General features: G+C 33.2%; 1 long non-coding RNA gene across 3 annotated transcripts in view; it reads right to left on the minus strand.

The window, feature by feature from the left end:
• The window catches only part of LOC143253709 (uncharacterized), a 397296-nt gene that overhangs the window by 19560 nt on the left and 351884 nt on the right, over nt 1-25852 (minus strand). For 2 of the 3 annotated variants that reach the window (XR_013029795.1, XR_013029799.1), the window contains exons 4-6: nt 8458-8557; nt 8206-8264; nt 6310-6471 (exon numbers count right to left, since the gene is read on the minus strand). This is a non-coding gene — a long non-coding RNA (uncharacterized LOC143253709). The remainder of the gene's footprint in view (nt 1-6309; nt 6472-8205; nt 8265-8457; nt 8558-25852) is intronic. The other variant, XR_013029796.1, reaches the window with a different exon arrangement.

A 25852-nucleotide genomic window follows, 5' to 3' on the forward strand; every position in this document is an offset into this window, starting at 1 on the left:
CCATAGATGTCCAGTAGTGGATACGCTTTTACAGTACGTAATATACCTTACAATCATCTATGGGGTATTATGACATTGATATGTCTTGGATCATGTCTTCTACAACTTGAGGAATTAAAGGTCAGATTTTATATCTAAATCACTTTATTTTGTCAGTTATCCTGAGTATCCTAAGAACTGTAACCATAGATGCCCAGTAATGGATATGCTTTTACAGTATTTAATACACCTTACAATCATCTATGGGGTATTTATGATATTGATATGTCTTGGAACTTGTTACAAACATATCACAAATCTGAACTTTCTTGAGATGTTGTACTACTTTCTCTTCCACCTATTTAGGGCAAGAAGTAAAATATGAAGGATGTGGACCGTTACAGTTAATACAATGTGATTCTAGTTGGTATTCAAAAGCATCATGGTCTTTACCAACACAATGGACACATGTTAAGGAACCATGTCAAGATGTTTTCGAGTGACCACATCATTGACAGTGAAAACATCTAACAGGATTAGGGATATAAGGCCATACCTTACAATTAAGATATCCTGCCTTGATTGTAGTAGGAGGACGTGATGTTGTAAATGTTAATATCAGAACATTTGTTGGCTCCATAATCCCATCTCTACGAGTAACAATTTGGTGCACGGCTGTAACACCTTGACTGGTGAAACCTGGCAGGATCTCTGACTCTGGAATGGTCTTTAAATCCCTCTCAACTATAACTCCTCTGGAATAATTCAAAGTAGAAAGAGGAGTAACCTCAATGAGTATATCCCCAATGGCCTTCGGCTTCAAGAGGAGTTTTGAATGTTGTGATGAAAATGTTTCCACTCAGGGGCGTAGCCAGAAGTGGCTATTCGTGGGTTTTTTTAGTCTGAGTGCTTGATGCAAGCTCCACAGGTGTGAAGCCAAGGTATGAGGGTCTGGGGGCATGCCCTCCATGAAAATTTTTAATAAAAACATAAAAGAAAAGCCTGAATTATGCATTCTGAGACCACCCTTCTGGCAAATTTCAAAATGGCACACTGTAGTGTTTGTCTTATTTTTTAATCATAAATAAATATATAGGCCTATATACATAATATACTCTTCAAAAAAAGAAATGCAAAAGGCAAAATTTGAGACATATTGTTAACAAGTTTATTCCGGGTAGTTCTGTATGACATGTGTGAAACTTTGCACATTCACTGCTGAACATCCAAAGTCTGCAAAGGTGAAGTCCACGCTCACTAGTTGAAGTTTAACGTCACTCAACGTCAATAACGAGTATGCCCTGTGAGCATCAATAACTGCTTGGCATCTCCTGCCAAAGCGATAAGATGATGAATCACATCCTGTAGAATGGCTGTCCACTCAACCTGCAAAGCTGCTGCAAGTTGAGGCAGAGTCTGCGGTTGAGGTTGTCACCGTCGCAGACGTTGATCCAACTCGTCCAAAAGATGTTCGATGGGGTTTAAATCTGGTAATCTGGAGGGCCAGGGAAGAACGTTGATGTTGTGGTGTCTCAAGAAGACAGTGGTGAGTCGGGCTGTGTGAGGACGGGCGTTGTCATGTTGAAAAACGTCGTTAACATTCACCATGATGGGTTGCAGATGGGGCCTAAGAATCTCGTCGACGGTTGCGTACGGTCTGATCGGAAATCCTACGCAGCCCTAAAATGGTTGAGGCAGTAGACGTCGCAGTAGTGGTCCTATCCCGAAGGTGACGTAACCGGATGTAGGGATCTTGTGCAGGCATGGTCACACGAGGTCTCCCAGATCGTGGACGGTCACGAGTTGATCCATGTTGTTGGCGACAATTCCATAGCCTTGTGATAGTGCTTGGGTGGACATTCACAGCCCTGGCAAGATCTGATCGAGATTCGCCTGCTTCCAAGCAACCAATGGCGTTGTTGCGTTGTGCTTCAGTCAGTCTTGGCATAACTGTATTGCGTGTCGGTGGCTTAACAATAAGGTATGGAAACTGAGAACCCGTCACTTTTATAGGGATTTTGCACATGTTGCACTTGCAGAACATGCAGATCTCTCAAACAAATTTATTGGACAAAAAATGCGTTTTGGCGAAAAATCCGATGTTTTCCTTCGTTTTCAAAGTGCACAACTTTTATTGTCATTTTGGTCTGACAATCAGTGCCTTAACATGTGTAACATCACATACTCTGAGCTTGTAATGTTATTACGTATATTTCTCTTTAAAATAACAAAAATATCCCTCATCAGTGATGTCGAGAAAACCCACTTGTAGAGAAATATATATGCAAAAATGGCTCGTTTGGATTGAGAAAATATTTTACATAGAAGAGTGAACAACGTTTCAACCTTCTTTGTGAACCTGATGATCACCGAAGAAGGTCAAAACGTTGTTCGCTCTTCTATGTAAAAATATCCATTTCGAGTTTCTTTTTTGGAAGTGTATATATAACTTAAAGTTATCAGGCCCAGCAAAAAAAAAAAGCTAACAATTTTCTACAGGTCATAAACACAAGTTCATCTGTGCACTTGCAGCTTGATGCAACTTACAAGCAAGAAATTGAACAGAACTGGAAATATTTAATGCTTATTATTGATACTGTATTGTTGTGTGGGAGACAGGGTTTAGCTTTGCGGGGTAAATATGATTCTGGTCCAATGTTTGTTGGTGAAACTGATGAGGAGCCCATCAATAATGATGAGAATTTTTGGGCAATTTTGCGCTACAGGGCAAAGGGTGATGTCAAGCTTTCAGCAAGCCTTAAGAGTACAAAGAGGAATGTTACGTATCTGAGTCCTCAAATTCAAAATGAAATCATCAATGCCTGTAATACTCATGTTCTTGATGCCTTGGTCAACAGGGTTAATGCTGCAAAGTGTTTCTCAATATTAACTGATGAAACAACAGATATTTCAGGCATAAAACAGTGTTAGATATTTGCATGCCAATGACAACTCTGTTGCAACGAGAGAAGATTTTTTGCAATTTTATGATGTGACAGGCAGAAACTTGGCTGATGTTATCATAACCAATCTGACAAAATATGGTATTGACATGACTTACCTGCGAGGATAAGGGTACGATGGTACTACCTCTATGAGTGAGAAATTCAATGGTGTCCAGAGACACATAACTGATGAATTCCCACTTGTACCCTATGTACACTGCAGTGCCCATTCCCTAAACTTGGCAATTTTTGATGCATCTAAAGAAGTTCCTGTGAGAAATTGCATGCGAGTAATTTCTAGCATTGAAAACTTTCTCAATACACCCAAACAAAAGCATGTTTTGGCTCTTTCGGTGGAGAATAAAGCACCTGAATAGAAAAAAAAAGTTTGATAGGTCTCTGCCCCACCTGGTTGGTTGAGAGTCATGACTCAGTCATTGTCTTTCTAAAATTAATCCATGCAGTTCCAAATGCCCTTGAGATCATATCAGGTTCACAAAACAGAGATTCTGCCATGCAAGCCAATCAGTTGTATTCTATAACACAGCCAGAATTCATCATCACTCTACTTACCATTGCTAAATTGTTTTCCTTTAGTTTACCTCTGTACAACTTACTGCAGCAACAGAACATTGATTTAGGTACTGCGATGCATCATGCAGAAATAGTGGAAGATTTAATCTGTTCACTCAGAAATAATACTGTGAATGAATTTAACAACATTTTCTGTGAAGTTCAAACTCTGTGTAGTGAGCTTCAAAGTGACATCATAATGTCAAGGCAGGCTAAAAGACAGATGTACCGTACTAACCCACAAATCACTAGCCCTGAGGAGTACTTTCATATTGTTGTTTTTGTACTATTTGTTGATCACTTTCTTTCACAAATATGTAACCGTCTATCCAGTCACAAAACTCTCCTTACAAACTTCATGTGTCTGCAACCAACAGGATTTACCACAGAATGGTCAGAACCTACAGCACAACAATACGACCAAATTAAAGAGTTGGTCAATATATACAAGGCCCATGTTGACAGCACTTTACTCGCTGCAGTAGGTGAACTTAGGGTTTGGTACAAATCACTTGCGAAAAACAGACCAAAAAATGTCATAGATACATATGCAATGTGCAATGCAGAAATGTTCCCAGTCATTTCTAGACTGTTGAAAGTATTTGCCACATTGCCTGTATCAAAGAGCTCAGTGGAGCATTCATTTTCAACTCTCAAAAGACTCAAAACATATTTGAGAAATATCAATTGAGAAAGATCAATTGAATGGCCTTGGCCTCATTACACATTCACTGTGATATTAAAGTTGAACCAAACTGTGTTGTAGATGTCCTGGCAAGAACGAACAGGTGTTTGAGCCTTTCATAGATATTCGATTGCATTTTTCTAGATCTGACAAAACTTGCTGTATTAAAAGTGTTCAATCAGAAATTTGCATTTGACCATTTGTTGTGTGAAATTATCTGCCATGCAATCACGGATCTTTATGAAACTTCACAGGCAGCAACTGAACTTGTCTAAAAAGTTGAGGTCTGTGGGGGTTAACCCCCAACTCCCCTGGCTATGCCACTGTTTCCACTAAAATGTCCCCAGACTGTAACTTTTTTTTACCAATTTAGATGAGCCAGCAAGCCCTTCTAAACCCTTCTGAATAAGAAATGAAGGTATCTGTCCTGAGGGTTTTCAGTTAAAAAATATATAATTAAAAATTGCGGGACAGATTCAAGTTGCAAGTTTGACCATACAGAGTCATCGATGCACAGTCGTTTGCCAGTACTCAGATTTTTCTCCATGCTGTCATGCTTGGTTGATCTTATTTGAGGGGTATCCATAATAATAAAAAAAAAAGAATATTTCAATGCCTACTGACCCCACCCACCATGAAGTCCTTTGAGGGGACGCACTACAGTGCCATATAATGTCACTGTAATGACGACAGCGTTTCGTGAGCACTATACCCAAACACCAGTATCAGACATAATGTCCATAACACCTATTGAGGACATCCTATGCTGACATTCAGTTGAACCTGAACCAAACTGACCACACAATTGATCTTGGGGGACCACCCAAAGACTGCCTGTCTACAGGAAATCAAGGCCAAAGTGGTGTGTTGGAGTTGGACCCTTCAACCACTAGGATCCTCTCCACCCCTTCACGGGTCACCATGCATGCCAGACATGCAGGTGGATGTTTAGATCCCAGAGGAAGTAAACTGAGAGAACAGAACCTTCCTTGGGAGGTCCCCTCACCACGTACAGGGATCCACATCAAGGGGCATTTTCTATTGAAATATTTATAGAATATATATATATATATATGCATAAACACTAAATACAGTAAAATGCAGGTAGCTTTTGTGAATGGTAAATGCATTGAAATTTGATGTATCTGAAAACAAGTTCCAGTTAGATATCAGCGAAAGTAAATAGAAATGGATGGATCCTAAATGTAATAAAAAATTTTTAAAGTACAAACATTTAAACAAAAGATGGTGAGGGATATAAGAATTATATCATTTTTTTCACCAGTAAAATAAGATATTGTATGGGAATGATGAATATTAGAAAAATAAACAAATAGTAAATCATGAAGTACTCAAACTGTAAGATGAGTACAGCCATGCACAACAATGAATTCTTACATTTAATAATGTTGCTTTTTGGTGTGTCTCATTAAGATAATATGTTCAAAGGAAAACAAAATAGCTTAGTGAAATAACAGTACACAAACGATTCACAGCTTCTGAACTCTTAAAGGCATGGTATGATTTTGTGGAAATGTGTTTAGAGATAGACAGGAGAAATATATATATATATATTTTTTTTAATGTCCAGCTTCCTATTTCTGGTTGTGAGATCAAATACCTGATAAAGGAGTGGGACTTCATGACTATATGTATATCTATATGAGCGAGTAATGTGCAAAGTCTTGTTCTCATCTTTATCATTATAGCTGTTCCCTGTAGTTGCTGAAAGACATCTTTGACCAAAGAAAACAATTGTGTTTTGAATTTTAGAAAAATATAACTTTAAAGAATTTGGTTATTGTGATCATTTCTATGAGAAAGATTATTATGGAAACCTTTGTCTTTAACTGAAACAAAGCATTAATTCACACAAATTCTTGAAAGATCTTGAAATTGATTATGAAATACTTTAATTTTATCCAGTAAAATTAGATTTTACTCTTAGATTTATTAAATCAAAATTTTCTACTATCATCTCAAAGTATTTACATACAAAAATTAAAAAAGGGAAGACATTCAAATAAGGAGAAAGTTGAAAATTCAATCTTATCTTTCTCCTTGTCTGTAAATATTGCTTGGCAACACTTACCATGAAAGGATCTGTATTAAAATAAGGAGGTTCACCATCAATCATCTCGACAGTCATAATTTCAAATGACCAGACGCCAACCTCAGCTCCATATTATTTCATTGTTACAATTTCTGGAGCCATCCAGCAAGAAGTGCCAGCCATTGTTGTTTGTTTACTTCACTCTGGTGTTATTACAGCCCATAATCCAAAGTCAGCTACATGATGGAAAGAATCAAGAATAATAGTTTTCGTGTGAGAAAAAAATGAAGACAGAAATGACTTGGAGATAATTTTAAGTTAGCTTTACAAAATTAACTTAAGGCATATTAATAATTGACACAGTTTTGTAGTCAGTTTGTTAGTTTAAGGCTGTTAAAACTACTTTAACTTTATCCAGTTGTATAATATCCTTTATTGAGAGTGTGTTAAATTTACATTCTTTTTGTCCATTCTCCTCCTGTAAAATCAGCTATGTAACAAAACTATCTTTTCAATATTCAGACTTATAGTTTATAAGAAAATAAAATTTTATTATCATTTGTTACAGACAAATTAATAAAAAGACAAATTCAAATAGTTAACTCTAATTTTGATTTGTTCTGCTTTAATTACAAAGCTTGATTGTAAAATAAAAATGATTAATAATTCAAATGCACAAATAAAATTTGTCAACATACACAAATTTGTACAAGTTTTTTGCTTAGTTTCAGAACAAATAATTTGTAATAAACTGTCGTTTTGATGTTACTGGTATTAAATGAATGTAAAATCCAACTACATACACAATATGTATCTCCTGATGGCTGCTATGGATGTAAACATTTATACTAATAAAGCAGGAAATAATGTTTCAACCTTCTTAGGTTATCTTCAAGTCATCATTAACCTTACATACCTTCAAGTCATCTGTGACAATTTCTTTCATTAAAGGGGTCAAGCAAGTTACTTGGTACATGATTGTATTATTGGTAATAAGCATATGTAAAACTTGGTTTTTATGTCAAATTATTGTCATATTCATTAACAGAATAATACATAGCTATGCCATGTAGGTGATTATGTTTCAATATATAGTGTAAGTTTACCAAGAAAAATCAAATTAAGATGAAAAGATATTCAATGCTTTATACAACTAGATAAAATATTTTTGGTTACAATTTGTATTTCAATAATATTAAAAACTGATATTAAAGTAAAAAGGAAAGAAATAAAGAGTCACAGCATAAAATATCAAATATAACAGCAAGTATTTAAGATAAATAAAGAATGGATATATATTATCTTTAAACAATAAGGAAAATATATCAAATTATCAAATGTACACATTTTGTACTGAACATAAAAATTGGAAACACACTAATGCACATGTAAATATTTTATATTTTTGAGTAAATATGATTTGTATACAATAAAGGAAATTAAAGCTATCATGTAAGGTTTCAACACCTTCATAATATATGTTTATGTTCACTTAAGAATGATATAAATGATTTTAATAACAAAAATCATGGTGTAAACACTGAATGCTGGAAAACATTATTAAAATCCAACAGGTTTAAAAACTATTATAAGAACGAGTAAGTACAGATTTTTTTTTAAACATTGTTATTTTATCCAGGTGTCTGAGAAACAGTATTTCAAATCTATCTTTTGTCTCCAACTAGTTAGAGCCAAATATGATTTTATTGAATAACAGAACTAATCAGTCTGGCTGGATGGTGAGAGACAAAAATGTCTATGAAACTATCTATACATAAAAGATAAAATCTACTGATCATTACAACTTAAATGGTGTAAACTGCTGAAATATTGCAAAAGTTATAAATTATTGTAAAAGTCATAAATTATTGTAAAATATGTTAACTACAGAAGTATTTCATTTTCATAAATTTTCATCTTAATTTCTTCACTGTGGCTAAAAATTAGAGATACTTAAAACAGAGACTTACATTATTATTTGTTTTCGACAGTCCTGATTTTCAGTGGACAAAGGACAAATTAAAGTAATCTGGAAAAAGAAATCATCTACAGTTAAATTGTTTTTCTGATAACCAAACTTGAAAAATTAAAGTTCAGACAGAAAAGTTTTGTAAAAACTAATCTGTTATCAGGTTGTCAACTAATCTACAGAAAAGAAAACTGTTTAAAAAAAATTAATAAAATATTCAGAACTACACAAGTCATCATGTTTCAAAACTTACCAAGTTTTATGCTCCAATCCATTCAAACTAATATATTCAAACTTTTAATATCCCTATAGATTAAACTGTTGAGGTGCAGAAATTCTATTCCTTGAAGAACCTGAATGAGAGATGAATTTATCTCAAAGATAAATATTTTTAAATATTGCTATAACTTTAATTCAGTGTGCTTGTTGCTTTTATTTCTTTATACATGGATATATTTATATATATTTAGAGAAAACAATACAAACATGAGATAGAATAAGGGAATGTTAATGTTTGTTTATATTCATAAACAGCAGAAATAACCAGCATTGATCTCATTATTCATTGATATATTAGTTGTTTTACTATATGCTGGAGCACCTAACATAAATCTGGCCCTGAGAAAAGCATGGGCTATGCAGGTCAAGACCAACAACCTTGAGTGACTGCCCCTGTGCAGCAGTAAACTTAAATTGTTTCAGTATATTCTATTATATCACCAACATTTTTAATAAAAAAAATTTAAACAAATCAGCGAATGGTTTCAAGTTTTGTTATTTATATGTTTCATTTTATATTTTCAGTACATAGATAAAGAGCAATATTAAATCATACTTCTATAGCTAATTAACATGACATAAAAGCCATTGCTGGAAATGATTGTTGGCAAATCACCTTGTCTTTTATATATATTAGATGTTGTTATATAATTGAAACTTCTAGCTATGCTCAGGTTATTAGGTTGATATACTCAATATAACAGAGGTGGACTAGCCATACATCATGGTACCTGGGCTCCCTCAAAAGAAATGAATGGGTAATACATGACTTTCAATGCTGGCAGGATGGTATGGATCCTACCTCATAATAAGATGGTGTGGTCCCCAAAAAGGGGTTGGTTCTTGAATTTTATGCAAAGCTACAGAAAGGCTATCTGCACTAACCACCCCTAATTAGGCAGTGTCAGACTGGAGGGAAGGTAGCTAGTCATCACCACCCACCACCACCTCTTGGGCTACTCTTTGAGCAACGAATAGTGGGATTGACAGTCACTTGAAAATGCTCCAATGGCTGAAAGGATAAGCATGTTTGATGTAACAGGGATTCGATCCTACAACCTTGAGATTACAAATTGATCACCCTTACCATATGGACATGCCAGGCTCCCAAAAACAGACCACTCCACCTTTACTAAACAACGTTATTGTGTGTATCTTGAACCCATTTTATCATAAAAGTAATACCAATGAACATTTCTACTGAAGCAACATGACATAAAAACTTTTGTTGGAACATGTCATTAACAAATTGCATGGACTATTCTATATATTAAAAGTTGTTATATAGGGAAAATCTCTTTCCTATGTAGTTTCTTTTACTATTTTGCCTCCTTAAAAAGATGTACATGTACATACTCACACACATGTATGCCTGTTTGTGATTTCTATTTTTAATACAAGGAACCAATTCTTTTCTCTGTTGTTTTCTGCTACTTTGCCACTTTGGACAGATGCATATGCACATGGATAAATAGGATTTAGGTGCACACCTTCAGAGGTCACTTGGTGTGTGTGCAAAATTTTAGGTTTCTAAAGTCTGAAGATGTGGTTGTCACATATTGTTTCCTGTATGTTTTTCCACAGCTTCTTTTATAAACAGATGCACATACATGTGAATAAGTAATAAAACCCAGATGCATAATATGAGAGTCTACTTAGCATTGGTGTAAATTTTCAGGTTTCTAGGCTCTACCCTTTGAAGATATGATGGTCATACACATGCAGAGACAAACTTTTCCATTATTATAGGTAAACAATGTTATTAGCATAATACTGTTTACATATCAATAGATTTTTCATGTTTCTAGTTTATCCAGAAAGACTAGGACACCACCTGCAGTAGTTTTTAAAAGTGTATTCTTCATAACATAAATGAGTTTTGTCATTTAGGGTGTTATAAATTCTAAAACTAAAGTTTTAGTCTATTTCAAGACTGAACTATTTGTTAAGGTTTTATTTTATTTGAACTATCAGCCCTTTCTTATTCTTATTCTTTTTGAAATTAATAACTTCTATGACAGAAGATGAAAAATATGCTGTACATTTAAATGTCAAAGGACAAGTTTTCACTGATATTCAGTATAGTTAAATCTTGCCAATAGTAAATTAACAAGAATATTTGTAAACTTGTTGAAGATGTGCTTTCCTATAATGCACTGGAAGTGAAGAAAGAGCCACACAGTTTACACTGTGATAACCACATCAATTTTACGTGGAAATTCACTATTACTGGCTGAAATGTTATTTGAAATATTTTTATCACTCTAGATATTAAACTTTTTAGAAGTGTCCAATTTTGTTACCAAGTTTAGAGAGTTTTAAAAAGGAACTGCAACAGTTATTGAATAGTTATGCAATAGTTAAATTACTGTAATCACACATCTTTTAAAATCACCCTCTCTATTAAAAACAACTGCTGATATTTCATTTTCGAACAGACAGGTTTAGGTGAGAACATTATTCAGAGTCAAGTACCAAATAATATTCCATTATCACCTAAACAAAGTTTAAAATTTCACTTCTATGTTATTCTGTAATAAATCCATATATAAATAATAAGACAGAATATTTTTTTCCTTAAGATTCTGCCAGTAATTATATATCTAATACAAATACCCACACCAAAGTTCTTCCAATAATTCTTCACGAGGTAAAAAATAAAGTATCTATACTTCTTCAGTGCTCTTTTAAGAGTTAGATTATTATTATCTGGAACAGTGTTTACAAAAGAATGATACCTGTACCTGTGGTATCACACAAGATAATTTTAGGTGGTACGTGGATTAAGATTTCTGTTTAATGATGGTATGTCTGAGCCATAGATAACTGGTTAAGAACAGGATTTCTAAAGTGTAATGGTAAAGATTGTGAAGGAAATGTGATAAAGTGGTGACAGCTATGAGAACCAATTTAATGAATCACCAAAACTGTTTGATAGTGTTGTAAAAGTACCAGCTGCAAAGAAACAAAAAAATATCATGTAAATATGATAAAAATTATTTGTAAATTGGATTTTGATGGACAAGCAATGAGAGAAGGTCTATTTCATTATGTGCTGTAAGTATGGAGACCTCAAGCATCATTTAGAAACAAACCATGAGGAATACCATGTGTAAGCTATTGAATTTTTCGAAGAAAAGGGAAAGAACGTTCCAGTCTCCCAGAAAGTAAAGCACAGTGTGGCAGGGGATGATAATGTGAAATCTGTGGAAACCTCTTTTATAGTATCATATGTAACTGTAAATGCCAGAGCTATTGGAATAATAGGAGAGACACTAATCAAACCTGTTGCCAAAGAAGCGATGATGGGAAGCAATGTAAGCTAAACAATAGATATATGCTCATTTCAAAAACCTAACTATATCATTCCAAGGCAAGCTTATATTGGTATTCTACATGCAAGACAAAGTTAATGCAATGATTGCAAAACTGGAGCTACAGGGTACACATTTTGGTGAACTGGATTCTTTTCCATTTTTTCATTCACGTGGCTATGCACTCATCTCAAGCACTTGCTGAAAATATTTTGAACATAATCAAGAGACACTTGAAGGACTTCAAGAAAGACCTTCATAAGTATTTTTCCAAATGTGATGATGGCTGTGAGTGGACGAGGAGCTACTTTTTCATCACTTTTCATACATTACCAAATAACTTGACACCTTCAAACAAACAACAGCTTCTGGAGATCACTTCACAGGGTGTCTTGAAGTAAAAGTTTGTGTTGAACAAAAGTCACATTATTTTACTTGTGTATTGATGCACAGTTTCCAACCTTGTCAGAGAAGGCAATCAGGTATCTTTTGTCATTTCCTACTAGACTGCATGCACATGTGAGTTGTGATTACCTGTGATGGTTAATGTCAAAACTTAAAAAGGAATCTTATTTTCAATGTAGAACCTCATCTTCATCTTAAACCATGCTTCATCACAACGAATATTTCTTTACTGCTGTCTCGTTCTAAACAGTTTCATTCTTCTCATTGAGAAACACATTTTGGAAATTCATTTTTAAACTGAGTATATTTATTATTAGTTATAGCATGAATTGTGAAGTTATTTTCACTTTGTTATATCAATATCATTTTGAGATGAGAAAAATAATGTTTTAAAATAAATACAGTAAAACCTGTTTAAACCAGAAACTACACAAAGCAGAAATCTGTACAAGCCAAAAATATAAAAATTTTGCAGCATTATCTTAAGATTTCTCTTATAAAATGACCTCTAGATGGTGGAACCTGCATAATGCTGACAGAAAATTATCTTTTACCAACCACATCTACCAACAAGTACAATTAGAACCTGAATAAGGCAGAAAAATTGTTTATGATTAAATATTAATTTCTTATTTGATTAATAATTTCTTTAATTATTTATAAATTCTTATTTAATTAATAATTTGTTTAATATTAATAAATTCTCAGACATATTGTTACAGCAAGTATTGGTTAAATATATTCTGTTCATTTTTCTGCCGTCATTTTTCTGAAAGTCGTCGTTCGAATAAATGATTGACTGTACTTTTTGTTGCATTTGCTGATGGAAAACTAGAGAACCCATGGGTAACAGGTAAAAGTGAAAATCTGCACTGTTTCAAAAAGAAAATAGGAATATTCTACTTTTCCTAGATAATCCAACTTGTCACCCAAAAGTTCAACTTTCAAATGTTTGTTTAGTCTCCATGTACAACATCAGTTCTACAGCCACAAGATAATGGAATTATACAGTTTATAAAATTGAAATACAGAATATTGATCTATATTATTGCAAACATGGTCAACTGTAAGAGAGCATTTGAAATGACCATGAAAATTGATGTGTTAGATGCAATTGCATTTTTAAGTCATTCAATCAAATACATAAAAAATGAATGTGTAATAAAGTGCTTTCAAAACTGTGGATTTATTCTTGAGAAGTTATTTGTTATGATGATTCTAGTGAAATCCAAACTTTGATTGAGAAAATTAAAGCAGATGATTCTGTAAATGTTGAAAGTTTTGTGAACAAGAATGTTTTTACAGAAACTGATGAAATTGATTTAAAATCTATAATAGAATCCCAAGATGGTAACAGTGCGAGAGATTCAGAAGATGAACAAAATGGAAAAGATAGTGAGGAAATAGAAATTCCTACATTGCAAGTGATAAGTTATATTAACGCTATCAAATTGTGTGCAAAAAGTAAGGGGGAAAATGAACTTCATGAAAAGGCCATAGAATTGGTGTTCTCTTTTAACCACATTAAAACAAACAGTTGAAATTGGACACTTTCTTCAAATAAATTTAAGGTTTTGTGTATTTATGTATATTTTGAATGTCTATTTTTGTTCTTATTCTAATAAATATATCAAAAACAGTATGATAAATTTATCCACAAATGTCTCACTTCCCTTGAATCAAGCAAGTATAATGTTCTGCTCAAAAAATTATATATAATTAAGGAAATACATGCTTACTGTATAAGGTGGAAAACCTGCTTAAGCCAGAAGTTTTACTCAGTCCCGTGCAATTCTGCCTTAAACATATTTTACTGTATTACGGTAAGTGATACTGCTTTTCCTTTTATCCTTGTGTTATGAAATTTCCTTTTCAAATAAATTTATTTAAATCAAAAAGTGAATTGTTTTAAAGAAAAATATGAAGTGAAACTTAAATAATATTACAGGTGGCACTCAGATATATAAAAAATCAGGAAGGTGGTACATGAATGACAGAAGATTGAGAAACACTTATCCAGAAAGAAGTGTTCTTCATTGAAAAAAATTCAATTTCAAAAGTGTTAAGAAAGAGTGAATTTGTAAAGAATAGTTTCTTACGTCTTTATTTTTCTTCAATTCCTCATGTTCATTTTTCTACCTCAAGATTTTTTAAATGATTAGAAGTACAATCTTTAATATAAGACTAAAGCTGTGATATGATCCCAAACATTTATAAAGAATTGCATTGGTTTTGTAATTTGCTTGTAACACACTAAACAATGTTTAAAGTCTTCCAAATAATGATGCATTTAAGTATATCACGTAAGCTACTAATAATTTAACAAACTCAACTTTTTCACTTTTTCTATCAAATAATTTCAACAACAAAACCACAAATAAAAAAATATGAACCAAAACATGCATAAAAGATGAATAAAGTAATGTTGTAAAAATAGAGTGTTACAGCTAAATCTTGTTCTGGTGAGAGAAGTTATTGGTAGGATCACAGTATTTAAGTTATTTTAAAGTCATATATATATGTAGTGATACAGATGTGTGATGTTGTGGGCTTGAGCACTCACATCTCACTCTCCTGATTTCTAAATTTCTCATGTAAGACTAGCAAATTGGAGGTTAAGGTTAAAAAACAGTGTCTCCTCATTGCAATATGGGTCCTACTTCATCAGTCACCTCCAAAACCTAGGATACATTTTTTAATCCCACATTGTAGCTTGTACCCTAGGATCTTTTTTTAAAAAATATGCAGTGCACTTAGCTCAATTTGAATGTGTTTTGTTTATGGCTTGAAAACTTATAATTACATATAAATGAAATGAAAATCAGTGTATCAAAAGCAATTGTAGCTACTACCCACAGTCTCTCAATTTAAAATTATCGTGTATTATGTATAACCAAAATTTTAAAAAAGCAAACCAGTGAGAGTGATACGTACAAGTATTCTAAAACAAATAGTGTTACTCAAGTTTGATCTACTAACTTTAATAGGTATTACCTTAACTTACACTCTACAGAATGTTAAATTAAAATTACAGGAGAATTAACTAATTCACTGCTGGCCAAAATCTTAAGGTCAATGACCATAAAGAAAAAAAATATACGTTTTGTGTTGTTAGACTCAACCACTAATTTGAGTAGAAGTTCGAAAGATGAAAATAAGAAAAGGGAACATAAAAATTTTTAGCATTTAATAGGGAAAATGTGAACACTATGAAATTAGCCTAAATACCAACTGGCCAAAGGTTTAAAACCATACCAAAAGGAAATCTGAAACAGGGTAGAAAATGCCCAACAAGAGATCTTAGTAGTGAGTTGCATTGAGAACAACTGCAAACATTCACTTTGGCATGGCTGATATAAGCATTTGCAGAAGGCTGGCTGGAATGTTATTCCAAGTTGTGAAGATGGGTTCACAAAGACCATGTACTGTTTGGAATTGACATCCATTTTTATAGACTTTCCTTACCATTCACCTCCAAACATTTTCAATGGGGTTCAGTTTGGGTAAACACGCTGGATAGTCCAAAAAAATCATGTCATTCACCATGAAAAAGTCCTTTGTCCTGCAGGCATTGTGGATTGCAGATCCAGTCATTTCCACACAAGTGAGGGCCTTCAGTCAATAAAGATGCTCTCTTCAACATGCCAATGTAGCCAGCTGCTATTTGATACCCCTGTATAACCTGAAGGTCCATTTATATGCAAAAACGGCTCGTTTGGGCTGAGAAAACACTTTTACATAGAAGAGCGAACAACGTTTCGACCTCCTTCGGTCATCGTCAGGTTCACAAAGAAAGAGGTAACTGACCGGAAGCCGACCACATGTCTGAAAGGGGTTGTGTAACTGTGTGTCGAAATGTAGAGGGCGGTATTAGATGTTTGAATATATAATTCTATTTATTTTATTTTATTAATATAGGTATAAAGGCGTTCCTTTATATTGGTTTATTTTGGATTTAAGTTGTTGTATAAGTAAGGCTTCTTTAATTTTGCATTTGTTTATGTTTGTTTCTTATGTTTGTTTATGTATTCAAACATCTAATACCGCCCTCTACATTTCGACACACAGTTACACAACCCCTTTCAGACATGTGGTCGGCTTCCGGTCAGTTACCTCTTTCTTTGTGAACCTGACGATGACCGAAGAAGGTCGAAACGTTGTTCGCTCTTCTATGTAAAAGTGTTTTCTCAGCCCAAACGAGCCGTTTTTGCATATAAATTTCTCAACAAGTGGGTTTCTCGTCATCACTGAAGGTCCATTGTTCCATGGAAGGAGAAAGCACCCCAGATCATGATGGAACCTCCTCCACTGTGTCGTGTAGAAAATGTCTCATGTGGGATATCCTTATCGTGCCAGCAACGTTGGAAGCCATCTGTACCATCCAGGTTAAATTTTTTCTCATCAGAGAACAAAATCTTTGTCCACTTTTCTACATCCCATGTTTGGTGCTTCTCAGCAAAATTTAACCGAGCTATTTCGTGGTGTGGAAGGAGGTGTGGCCTTTGAAGACGTTTACGGTTTTTAAAGCCTTTCTCTCATAGATTCTGTCTTATTGTTCTAGAGCTGCATTCTGCATCTGTAAGGGCCTTCTTCTGGTTTGACGATCAGCTGGTGTCTTGTTGGGAAAACCCGTCAAATCTTTCTGCTCAACGCCGACGAAATTATCTGGAGCTGACCACTTGAAATTCTCATTCTATAACCCTCAGGGTCTTTTAAGAAATTTGCAACAGCAGTTTTACTACATCCAATCTCACCAATGATGGTACGTTGAGAGAGACCTTGCTTTTGCAACTCGACAATTCTGCCAAGTTCAAACTCTGTCAACTTTTTAGCCTTTGCCATGTTTTTATCCAATGTAACATAGGAGATGACAGTGGGAAATGTTGACAACGCTAATGCTTGAACACAAATGACTAAATTTCGTTACGTGTTTGCTGATTATCACTTCGTTTCAGTGTGGGCTTAATCTTTTGACCAGCTTGTATTTGGACTAATTTCATAGTGTTCATTTTCCCTATTAAATGCTAAAAAAGGTTTTTATTTTCCCTTTTTCTTATTTTCATCTTTTGAAGCTCTTCTCAAATAAGTGGGTGAGTCTAACAATGCAAAATGCATATTTTTTCTTAATGTTCATTGGCCTTAAGATTTTAGCCAGCAGTGTATGTATCACTAAGAACACTTGCCCAGAGTTCATCTCTTACAAGGTAACTATCAACATAGTTCACAATTTTCAGATGTTTCACATCACACAATATTAATAGTTCAGTAATTAAACATTCTTTATTAGGTTGCTCAGTAAGATAAAGCATCTTAACAGCAACTTACAACTAAGTTCCTCTTTCTATTGCTTTATATACACCAGCTGAACCACTAAAACAATTAAAGAAATATCATCAGAATCTGTAATGTACTTGTTTATAAAGACATTACCAGATTCTAGTGATAAAATTATTATTCTTTAAAAAACAAATGAACAATGGAAGATCACCTGTTTAAAATATTTGTATAATAATAAAACTGTATGCATATCTTATTATACAGGAAACACAATATCATACATAACTAAATGTCTTTCATTATGTGAAGACTACCATAAAGTATCAATAAAAAATAAACAGTAGGTGAAGTTGACACATGTAAGCACCACTTTTTAAAATAACTAATAACTTTTTGGAAGTGATTCTGGTGTTACAAAGAGATGTACTAGTGACTATTTTAGAATATTTTCAGCTAATTATTCGTGACTGAATTAATCCATTGAAGTAAATGTATGCTTTTAAGTATAAGAATATCAATGACACTACTGATTATTCTGCTCTATAAATCTTGTAAATTTGTGTATGATCAAACAGCATATTTGACTTTACAATTTCACAAGGTAATGATGTCTTTATCCACTGTTATTTTATTTTACAGAAGTTACTAAATGCTCTCTTTTAATCAAAATGTGCAGTTATTCAGTTTCAAAATTTTAACTTTATGAACTATGTAACTATTTTTGCTGGGACTTAAATAGTTATTTTTGAACACAAACTTTTGTTGAAGTAAAAAGTAATAGCTGTATTTGTGTAAGATGAATCAAACTGTCCACTTGTTATTCTGCATTTTTTTTAATTCCTTGATAGGTCAGAAAATGGCAAGGTGTTACTTATATTGAACATTTCTATATTTTATGATTTAAATCACATTTTCAATACATCAGGAATATGTTAAGCAGCACATACATTTCCCCTCTACATCACATGTAGTGTAATAATGTTATAAATGTCATTACTTTCTCAACTGAAAATGCATTTCCATGGACTACTTACCTTTTCTTATATAAATAGCTATTCACATGCATTACTGCCCTCTATATGCAAAACAACATTCTTACACACATGCCACAAGCCTTCTTCCTCCCCTCCATCAGAAATGACTTACTCTAATTCTGTCTCATGCAAATTATCAAGACAACCATCCACCAGTGAAACTGCCACATATTCAGGGTTACCCATGTTATTTCCTCTATTGAATTTTACCAGAATATCACAACGAGTTTTGCCACAAATTGGAAGATTCTGCTATAAACAAGAAAGTGAGATGTGTGAAAGGAGTTAAATACCTATCAAAAATACAATTTTAGTATCGATAAATTATAATATTATACATATGTTCACATAAATACCTAGAATTCATATTCCATAGGCAAAAGAACCAGAGCGACAAAATAAAGGAAGAATCCTTTGAAAGCATAGAAGGAAAATGTCTGGAAACAAGAGAATAAGATGCAAAGAACTGATGAGAGAGAATGTACTACAATTGAACTCTTTGTCCATTGAAGAAAATTGTGGTACATGTGGATGGAAAACACACCAAGTGGTGTGTAAAAAAAACAATGGAACTGCTTCCAGAAGTACAGTGAATAATGCACAACAGACCACACTCAGCAAGCCAACTACATCCAAAACCCATGTTACTGGGAACTAACATCCATACAGTGATAGGGTGAGGAGCAAAATGTCTACACTTCAAGTTCAAAAAGATGCAATAACATTAATAACAAGTAATTACCATCAAAAGGTAAATAAAGCCCCTGAAAAATTTAATAATAATAAAAAATAACTTACCTAGCCAAAGTCACATGGAAATTTGAAGAGTGGCTACACATTAAAGATGACAGCCCAATGATGATGAAATGGTGATACTATACAAACAGTGAGAGACGAATGTGTTAGACGTAGTCAACTATTGCAGTTGAAGAAGTTCTTCCAGAGGATGATAAAGATGAAGTACAAGAGAAAAGGTAAGACATCAAATATGATTAGAATAAATATGAAACAAAAAAGTACAGGACGACAACAAAAAGAGACGAATAAACCAACTGAATCAAAAGCCCTGTCCCCATTGGTGAAGCTGAAAAGAGAAATATCACAAACAGAATAGTTGCCAAGGTATAAAGAGAGGGGAACAAGCACTACAGATGACAGTTGTGTGAGCAATGAAACATTGAAGATCACATATAGGAAGTAGTCTGTCTGGATCAGACATATGATAAAGGTTACTAATGGAAGGAAGGTAGATCAATGAGTTATCCTCACTAGCTACTGTTGTTTTGAGGAGGAAAGAATGATTCAGATAAAGGAGAAATATGTAGGATGATAAAGAGATAATAGCACATTGAATGTAAATGTTGCAGGAAAATTAACTTGTGTTAAGATCATAGAATAAAAGAACTGATGTCCCAATGTAATGACTGAGAATGACTGTAGTACATGCCAGAAGCATAAAAACAGTATCGATGTGGCTATATTGGTATGTACAATACTCTGACAGTTAGCCCTGTAATGTATGAGCTACACAGATCCAATGCAATGTACATAGAGCACATTTATCAGCTGTGTCCACACATCTCAGACAAACCCTCAGGAGACTGCAGAGGAAAACAATGAGTCAGAATAGGACGATAACATTGTTTCTAATTGTTACATCCTGTATGAGAATAGAGAAAGGAAACTGTACTTGTATAGAACATCCAAAGTAAGGACAGCACAAATCTGACATAGCTTATCCAAATATTAAATGGAATATAATTAAAGGCCACTTTATGAGAGAGGAACAATTGCAGCCACAACAACACAAACAACTAGTACCTGGCACAAATCATAAGGTGTGTTATCATGTAATTTGCCCTGGTGTTCAGAGGTACTGAGGGAAGTAAGATAAAAATGACATTGGAGGGTACAGCATCTAACTAGTTTTACCTCCATATTGTCAGCCTCACATGATTAAGACAGAAATTGAGCAAATGTGGAAAGCTGGATGTTCACAAAAACTGAATAAATAAAATGAAACCAAAAAAATGATAATAAATTATAAAGAAAAAAAACATTACACCAACAGGGAAGACAGCAAGACTGTCCTTGAATTTAGCATTTCAACTCTCAATACAATGTTTTGACATAAATAACAAAGTATTAGGGTGTTACTATACTGAACCCAACCTACATTATAAATATAGTTCCCATCCTGCACCATTTATGTTACCATCTGATAATTTAATGGTTCTAATGAGATCCACAGAGTAGCAGGTATTATATAAAGCTAATAACATAAAGCAAAAAAAAAAAATAAAAAAAATTACATACATGTATAATAACTTGTCTGTAATGCTATTTGAGATTCTCCCTCATAAAAAAGTACCCCTCTAGGAAATTTTGTTAATTTGTTATATCTTTCATTAGATAACAAAACATAAGTAAAACTATATGTTTTTAAAATGGACTCAATAAGATTTGTTCAAATATGATAATTTCAACATCGTTCAAGGTGGACTCCTGCGTGTCACTGGGTGCAGAAGGCTCAGAAGCTATATACACACTTCAGTTCTTTCTAAGACCTCAGATGGATAATATACAGTAATGTATCATGTTCCTAGATTTGGGAAGATATCCCCCCCACCAACAGTTCATACATCAATAAAAAAATATTTCCAGTAGCTTCTCAGCATAAACACCACGTGGTGATATGGTAGTTTGATAATTTCCAAATAATGTGTAGCATATGCTTAGTAATAACATAACTTCATAACATTTTGGCTTTACACAGTTAACACGTAATAATATAACACTTTTTTTTATGCAGTCAGAATGTACTCTTATGACATGTAGTACTAAATGTGCTCTGCTCACCACTGTATCAAAACTAGGTTTCTAGTGGTATAAGTCTGCAGACATACCATTGGGGAGCCACATAGTGCTACTAAGTTGCAATAGCCTGAGTATATTAATTTCATTTGAAAAGCAAAAAGGTAAATCAGTTAGCAGTGTAACTTATAGGTTATTAGGTATTCCACACAGTATTTGTTTTTGGTGTTTAAACATTACTTTTGTATACTTAATATTGCATCCAAATAAAAATGTTATAAATTGTGTAAAATATTATTTTCCATATAAAAAGAAAAAGGATAATTAGTTGCAAATTTACTTACTTATTTGATGTATTTGTTATAATGTGGATAAGTCCTAAACTTCAGGAATGATGTTATAGCTTAATTATACCTAATTTGTATAAGATCATCTCAAATGTCCAGCATTCTTGAATTAGCAACTTTAAATCTCCAAAATACTAATGTACATAATGATAAAATATGCTTTTTACATTCACAGAAAATGTGTAGAATGTTTAAAATCACAAACTGAAAGAGAAGTCAACAGCAACAGTATCAGATGGAATAAATAAATAAGTCCTAGACTTATTGACAGGAATGAAAACAGGGTTTAACAGTATATATTAAGTTTTGTTGTCATACCACAGTCACAAAAGCACAGATCAGAGAATTTGCATAAGACCTTTATGTGATTCTCTTTGGACTCTCTCCAAATTCTGCAGACTTCAATTGTTCCCAAAACACTGTCAAACACACCCTTGAGGCCAAGACAGGAAAATTTGAACATAGAGGCAGAACACTTAAACTCAATGATACTGATGTCAGGTATCTTTGTTCATTCTGCCTTTAGTACAAACGAAAGACTGCCACTGATGTCAAAGTGATATAAATGAACATATATTAAATGACAGAAAGGTGTCCAGATCTAAAGAATCAAGAAGACTCACTGATAATGGAATATCTGGTTGTGCATCAGTTAAAAAGCTTTTACTTTAATATTCAAATATTGGCAAGAGACTTAAATTTACTGAAAAATACAAAAAATGGACTGCTAATAATTGGAAAGAGCTGTTATGGATGGATGAGTCCAAGTTTGAAGTATTTGGGTCAAAGTGTAGGTAATATGTCTGGCTGAAGGGAGTAGAAAGATACTTATCTCAATGCATAACACCTGCCATAAAGCATGGTAGAAGCAGTGTGATGATCTGGGGACATTTTTCTGCTGAGGTGATAGAAAATATCTACAAAATAAATGGAATAATAGACCAGCACAAGTACAATGCAGTATTGATCGAGTAGGGTATACCCGGTAGTTTGCACATTATTGGTAAAGGACTCTACTGCCAAGATTATAATAACCTCAAATACTCATACAACCTATGCAGAAAAATTTACTTAGCTATGAAAGCTGTTGCTGAAATCATTCAAATGATGTAACTGCCCCCCAAAGAGTTGCAGTCTCAACCTAATTGAGCAGATCTGGGATTTGACAGATTGAAAACTTGACAAATCAAAAGTGACTTCCAAAAAAGCTTCATGTGAGTGTATCAGAGACACTTGGAGTAAAATCTCAAAGAACACTCTTATTAAATATCTTGCAGTAATACCTAAAAACCATGTATAGTAATTAAAGCAAGAGAGAGACAACAAAATGTTAACTGTTTCCTTAATCAATCACTCTAACTATATTTCAGTTGTACTAAGTTAGAATAACAATAAAATATTGATGTTTAATATGGGATTCACCTTCTACTGTTCTTTTGAGACAACCTGAAATCTATTTTTGACTTTGTCCTGACACATTTCCACACTTCTGTATTACAAGTTTAACATATGTTACAGGGAAGAGCATTATAAAGATAGGCTGATAAATAAAGAGTATATAACATTAAACTACAACTTTTTACCAACACAATTTGTATAAACAATGACAAAGTTAGTGTACTGTAAATTTGACTTGCATTGTGAAAGAATCTACAGGGATTCATACTTAACCATTCCTCTGTAAGAAAATGTTTTCAAGCTTGAAATTTCTACTGACAAAAATGTTACATATGCTTTATCATAAAAAGCATCAAAAAATAACATTACAAAAAATTAACTCTCAACTCATTAGCAGTCTTACAAGAGTCTTACTGTAATTTCTTAAATAATTCCCAATTTTATTAGTGATACAAGATATTACAGAATGTTCTTTACTTTGGAATTAAACTTGAAGAACAAAAAATAAGATTTTCTACTTGTTTCTCAAACAATTAATGAAATTCTCCATTAATTATTATAAAGAATTTAAACTTTGTCATCACCAATTTTAAAATATTTGTTTTATATTACAAGTTACCAGTACTGATAATGGTATCACTTACATTTAGAATGTACATGTTTTTTTAGTTGATTTGTTCATTTTTCTCTCACTCAGCAAATATTATAAAAGGTGGAATGATATCTTTAATTTTCTATAAATATCCATAAATGGTCTTTATGAAAATTTACCTAACATCCAACTTTCATCATTATTTTCATAATGAATGACATTGTAGGTGTGTCATTTTCCTGAACTTTTAAAACTGTATCATATGACATGAAGTATTAATTAGAAAGGTTCTACTGTAACTTCCTCCTCAAGACATTATGTAGTAAATTACATTCACAGCAACACAAATTGGTAAGCTTGATATGAAAGATGTGCAACTCACAGTAATTTACTTATTTTATATACATCAGATATTTGAGAATAAAATACATGATAGAAATATTTGCTACTGAAAAAATAGAAAAGAAAGGAGCAAGAAGATGGTGATTCCTACTACCATAAACAAACAGTAACATGTATATATATATGTGTGTGTGTGTGTGTGTAAAAGTTATTAATATTCTTTTTGCATAGAATAGTTGTTTTTTTAAAATGCATATTAGGTCATCCCATAAGTAATGTCATTTTTTGGGATAGGATAAGTTTAAATGCATATTTCTTGGCTAAATGAAGTTATTCTCAAAGTCACACAAGTTACATGGGATGAAATGATAACATTCAGAGTAAACAAATTTGTTTCTTTACTAATTTTTGTTTTATCTAATTTAGAAGCCCCAATTATCATGGAGGTATCAGAAGAGCACATAAGGAATATAATGTTTTACAACTTCAGAAAATGAAAGAGTGCTGCTGAAGAACCATTCAAGATGTATACAACAATGACATTCTGAATGTAGGGAAGTGTCAAAGATGGTTCCATAAGTTTAAAACTGGTGACTACAGTTTGACGGATGCAGTTCGCATTGGATGCTCTATTGAGTTTGATAATGACCTGCTTCTAGCAACACTTGAGAAAAATTGTTCTGTAACTGTTGAAAAATTAGCCCAGAAACTTAATTCATCTCCTTCCATTGTCCATCAACATTTGCAACTTGGTAGAGTTTTAAAGTTTGGAAAATGGGTACCACATGAGTTGTCAGCTTATAATCTGAGAGAATGAGTAAACATCTGCACATCTCTTCACTCTCATGAACTTCAAGCTTCATTTTTGAACCACCTAGTTAGTGACTGGAGATAAGAAATGGATACTCTATCAAAATGTCATGCACTGCCAACAGTGGGTTAATGTAGTAGAACCAGCTACACCACAGTCAAAAGTGAACCTGTACTTCAGGTGGTGTAACACTCTTTTTAGTTGTTACAAACAAATCACACAATAACTGCTGAGAGACACTAGCAGTAACTGGATTAATTGAAAGCTGCACTAAAAAATAAATAAAAAGAGGCCTGCTTTGGTAAATCAGAAAGGAGTTGTTTTCCACCATAACAATGCACATCCTAACATCGCTAGGGTCACTTAAAAAATTGAACAGCTTAGCTGGAAAAAACTTCCCCATCCTCCTTATTCTCCTGATCTTGCTCCTTCAGATTATAATCTTTTCAAAAACTTGACACATCATCTGAATGAAAAACAGTTTACTTCTATGATTTGTTAAAAAGTAACCCTTGTACCTTTTTTATCTCAAAACAACTTGATTTTTTATAAGTGTGATATTGAAAATATTTTGATACATTTCCAGACTGTTATTGAGAATACATGAAAAATATGTAATTGATTAAAGTTGTTGAGTTATTTTTCCTCCTTTTAAATCTTAGTGTTAAAAATGATACTACTTATGGGATGACCTCACAGTTTTCATATATACAGTGTAATCTACACAGAAAACCTAAACAGTAAAAAAAGGAAATAACTGCATTACTGATAGTGTTTCTGTTTAAAGCTTTATGTGATTTTGTAGTCAACAAATTGTATTTACAAAACAGAGAGTAATCTATCAATGATTTTAGGATTAACTTCATAAGTTCATTTACTCCACAACCTTCAACAGAAAAACATGTGTTTTTGAAATAGCATCTCAATATTACTTACTAGAAAACAAACTACCAGAGCAGTTCCTAAAATTAAAGATATAAGTATCTATCAATTAAAATACATACAAACATGTACTCACTTGTTTAGGCACACTTT

The sequence above is a fragment of the Tachypleus tridentatus genome, chromosome 6, assembly GCF_004210375.1.
Source record: "Tachypleus tridentatus isolate NWPU-2018 chromosome 6, ASM421037v1, whole genome shotgun sequence".
Lineage (NCBI taxonomy): Eukaryota > Metazoa > Arthropoda > Merostomata > Xiphosura > Limulidae > Tachypleus > Tachypleus tridentatus.